We start from the raw sequence: 5,363 nt of genomic DNA, 5'->3' as shown, positions 1-5,363 counted from the left end.
TACGTAAAACAATATAACACAAGATAAAACTGTTTCCTCTTTTGAAAGAGAAATAACAAAGATTAATGGAGCTATGTGTTTAAAGGTTGTAAAACGTGGGGAAAAAAATGTATATATTTTAACATTTTTTGTACTAGTTAATTCTTTCTTACAGGATGTCGGCTCTGCCCCCCATCAGAATCCTTGCAAAATATAACTGAACATAGGGTCATAAATAATGACAGAGCTTGTATACCACAGACGCAAAGAAACCAACATATTTGTCAGGATTAATTAACTGTGTTATGCAGGGAAAAAATTAATTAATTTATGTGGAAACTAAAAGAAATCTAAGAACACTGTTCTTATGCAGGTCAAGCTTTCTGGATGAGTCATACTTAATGTTTCCCAAAATAGGAAAGATATCGGACCTTGGAGCTGGTTTTTATATGATAGTAGGTAAATGATATGATAGTAGGTAAAAAGAATTTTAAAAAATGAAACATTTACATTTAAATTAAGTTGCCCAATCACCACAGTTAGGGTTTTTATTTTCTAGCTTGAATGTAATTTGTATTTACTTTATATAGTTCATATTTTAATTAATGAATTTTAACATTTTTTTCCAAATGATGTGTGAGCCAGCTTTATATTTTGAGCCATCTGGGTCCAAACTGATACTAAAATACAACTTTTTAGAGATTTAGGCCACTGGTAGTTCATTTTATCTCACTGTGGTATGAGCACCTGTAGTTAATTTCCACATATGTTTGATAACCACCCCCAAAAAACTGAAACATTATGACAATTAAAAGGATGTATAATATAATAATAATGTATAATAGAATAATTTGTTAATTAGCATAGTATTAGTCCTGGGGGGGGGCATTTTTCAGCAGCATGTTTAACAACACATTTATACAGTAACAACAACATAATTTCAATCAATAAACGAAAAACCTTTTCAGAAGACAAATACTTCTTTGCATTATAATAATATGAGTTTGGTAGGAGGCTTCATGGCATCAAAACGCTGATGTCCAGATGCATCATCAGACCTGTCCACATTATCGATAGCGACATCTGGAATACTGCAACATTACAATCACCTGCACTTTGGGTGAATGGTAATGTCTGTGTTGTTGTCACATCACATTTTGCACTACTATTGTATGATTATTTGTATAATGTTACTTGTTCTTTGTATTGGGTCTGGCTAAAGGAGTAAGTTGGTCTATTTGACTGAATTTGTCGCACATGGTCAATGAAACGTCTTGCATCCTCAATCTTGAATCTTAACGTCTCAAACATTTCCATGACTCAACAGTAAATACACATATTTCAGTGTCCGTATGTTGATACGTAATATCTTAATCCTGACTGAGGACAAACTCTTTCCAGAATTTTCGAAATTGCATGAATTATTGTTGGGAAACGCACTGGACTTCATTTTCACATAAATTGTATGATACATATTACACAACCTTACGTTGGTAAATTTCTGGTTTTGCTAATATTAAGTTCCCTAAAAATAACCTTCGTGGAAAAGCATAAATGTTAATTTTGAATTTATAAATAGAGTTAATTTGAATGATTGATGCCGTTATGAGGAAACAATTGTTAAAACATTGCAAATTAAAAATGCTAATTATATGTGTAATTTTAAAAGGACAGTGATGGAAATTGAATTTAAATCTTCCACGGAAGGTAAACCAGCCACTGTAATATACAATACGTAATTTCCAACTTAATTATAAAATCATTGTATTTGATTTCTGCAGGAAAGTAGCTTTCTTGTGGAAAATATTGTATTGGGCTCATAAATAAATAACAACTTAATATGAAAAAAAATATTAAAACTATAAAATAAAAATTGTCAGCGCAAAAGCTCCCTGGTGTAATGTTGCCACCAAATTTAAAACCAAATTTAAAACTTTAAAAATGTTTATGTATAACACGAACATTTCGTTGGGTGTTTTGCTCACTGTAGGTCGAGATTCGTTGCCAGGTAACATTTGTGATTGGTGTTATTTTTGGTTTTCATCAGACACGTAGTAGGACTGATTTTCAGTCAGGGAGTTTCATGTCGAAGTTTCAGCCCATTTTGTCTTCGTTCTAGGGAAACTCTGATAAATGATGCCATAGTTCAAGTCTTATTATCTAGATAAATTTATTACTGACATTTCAAGAAGAAAATAAATAATAAATAGCATATTGAACTGTTCAAGCATGCAGTTTGACTTGTGCGGCCCCGCCTGGTGTTTTTCTAACATCCATCATTTGAAAAACTTCCAATTATTAACAATATCAAGCGATAATTGAGGCATCTCCGCAACCGCGCACTGAGCTCGTGCAGCTGACGCGTGTACCGCGTATTTTCGCATTTTTCTGTGCAGAGCAATCGTGGTCTGGTGTGTGTGTGTGTGTGTGTGTGTGTGTGTGTGCGCCTGAGAAAACTCGCTGGTTAACATTCCAAACATTGTTGTAGAATTTAAAAGTTTTGACAATATATTGTTTCCGACCAGCTCAATTTTTTACTTGCGAAATTATTATACTTTTCACCGGCACAACAACTAATCGGCCCACCCGGAATTCTCTTGAGACTCCCCATTGGCCACTCCGGACCTGGTTTTCATTACGTGGATGTGGTTCTCATTGTGTAACGTTCCCTGTCTAATGTAGGGCCTACAGAAGCATTCTTTTATACATGCTGGGTTGTGGATTTATATGCGTAGCATGCACGTCTGTTTGAAAATGAAAAAAATGAAAATTGTCTTTTTACCCTATATAACGCATTCTTTAATCTATGGCTTGAAAACATGCCATTCTCATGCACTAAATGTAATCAGCTAATATCAAGGGTTCTGTAGGAAGCAATAAGTTCATGCTTTGTTAGTGTGTTTTAATGGAATTTACATGCAACTGAGATAAAGGCTATTATTATTTATTAAATTGCAAACGGGTTCTCAGAGTTGAAGGGGAATCTAACGTGCTGTGAAAGGCCTGTTACTTTGATTTTGTATCAATTTTATGATGGGAAGAGATGGGAAAAACGGGGAATGGTGCGGTCTGCTTAATTACGCGTGTGTTTGGGGGGTGAGTCTCCTAAACCTCACTCCATCTTTGCTTTTTCCACAGCGCTGGCATCAGCGCGATAGAATCGTGGAGAGATCTGTAAAGGGGTGGGGGTGTCTTTTTCAGATGTTGGGGAGGAGCCAAAGGGGCGGAGAGAATGGCAGGCGTGCAGTGGAGAAGAGCCTTTGACCAGAGGACGAAAGGAAGTAAGGGGGAGGGTATGTGACTGAACCGGAGCGATGGGCGGGCCGGGGGTGTCCGTGAGCGAAGTACGGAGCGAGCGATTGTTGGGGAGGATTAGCGTTCACCGGGAACTTTTTACAGCTATGCTGATGCAAACTCCCCATCCTCCTTACCCTCGTTCTGGAGGTTAGTCACCTCAGATGCCTCCCCGTTTCCCTAGCCCTGTTCGTTAATCCAGACCGGGCGGGGAGGGGGCACTGGGTGATCCAGAGTGATCATCCTTTTAAATTACACTTGACAGCAACCCCGCCGGGCCACGTCCCGAAACGCCTTTTTTTGGTATTTACCTTTACCCTGCTTTTTAAAAAGTCCTTCAAAGACACAGGACAATTTGAAATCATTAAAAATAATTATTTACACTTGTGTGTTTACTTATGCTTGTGCATGTAATTGATGTTCAGTCGTGTGCAAATTGCTGGCAACCAGCAATCGGTTTGCAGTGTAAGTGGTTTGTGGGAAAAAAGGACCTGGATATAATCCAGACCTTGCCACAAGCTCCAGCGGCTGTAGAGGGTTTTGGGGGTGGGGGTGCAGTGAAGAAATGAAGGAATGAAACTAATTGCACCCCCCCTTCCAAAAAATTCCTCAGATCTTTCCCTTAGGAAAACCCATGTGCAGCAAAGGACTGACGAACTGGAACTGTGTTAGCGGAGGACATATAGGTCTATAGAGTTCTGCAGTGAAGTGCGGTGATTCACTGTCCTCTACTCTGCAGACAAGTTACTTTTTTGTAATATATGTAGTACAAGTATATAAATATGTTATTGACACTTTGACACTGCATTGGATAAGGAGTTGCAAATTGATGGATGGATGATGGATGGATGTTTTTTGTTTTAATAAAAATATGTTGCACTCCTTTCCTCCCACAATCAAAATACCTGCATTAGCTGAAATGTCTGTAGTGGATGATTGTTTGTTTGATTGTTTGCTTGTGTGTGTGGTGTTTCGGCATATATATACATACATACACACACACACACACACACACACACACACACACCAAATGTCCCTACAATGTGATTAAAACTGTCGTTTTGACCTTGTGGAGACAATTTTATAACAATACCCAAAACGGTCAGAAGGCTTGTACTTTGTTTGGTGACTTATGGTTAAAGTTAGGGCTTTAACCTTAAGGGTTAATGTTGTCATAGTTGGGATTAGGGTTATGCTCATATAAATGAATGGTCAGTGAATGTCCCCACAAAGATAGCTACTCTATGTGTGTCTGTGTGTGTGTGTGTATGCATGTGTCCTTCAATGACCTGGCATCCCTTCGTCAGTGTATTCCAGCCTGCATGCTCTCTGTGACCCACACTGTAAGTGGTAAGGTGTACGAATTGTTGATTTATATATGCTATACGGAGGCTTACACCTCTACAGTTGCGAGTTCAAATCCCACCCCACTCTGTGTGTGGAGCTTGACTGTCTTGAGCTTGCTTGGGTGTCTTCACACAATCCAAATATGTAAAGAACAATTGGTATCTCTAAAGCCCATGCCCCCCACTAACATAACTGATTAAAAGATGGATGGATGGATGGATATGCTGTTTAAACCTAGCGTAACCTAATAAAGACATGAAAGAATATATAAAATGAAGTTAATCACGTTTATTGCCGCAGGATCAGGCTTCAGGGGCTTAAATCCCATCTACCTTACCAGTTCTCGCCCCCTCACTTTCTGAGCAGATGGAGATGGACAGGCGCGGGAACAAAAGAGGGGTGTTTTGGGTGCGCCATTCTCGTGGTGATAAATGAAAAGCCTTTTCAGTGCCCTTTTCTGAAGACGGTTCCCCCTTAGCGGGGGGATGACCTCGGTATCGGGTTTCGCCGCTTTCCGATTGGCCGCCTTCCCGGAGGTTCCGCCGCATGTTACCGCCCGCGCTGAATCGAATCGTCCTCGAGCAGGGAGGTCGCCGGCTGGAACTCCGAGGACTTTTTCCGGAGATGCCGGTTGACGCATCGTTCGCAAAAAAGGGAGCAGGAGATCGATACCGCCGAAATTGGACACGGTCTTTGGTTATTTTATTTTTTTGCCTGGGAGAAATATTCAAAGGTCATAGTGT

Source organism: Paramormyrops kingsleyae, chromosome 1, assembly GCF_048594095.1.
Source record: "Paramormyrops kingsleyae isolate MSU_618 chromosome 1, PKINGS_0.4, whole genome shotgun sequence".
Taxonomy (NCBI): Eukaryota; Metazoa; Chordata; class Actinopteri; order Osteoglossiformes; family Mormyridae; genus Paramormyrops; species Paramormyrops kingsleyae.
The sequence above is the reverse complement of the archived record's forward strand: the minus strand, read 5'-3'. Positions refer to the sequence as shown.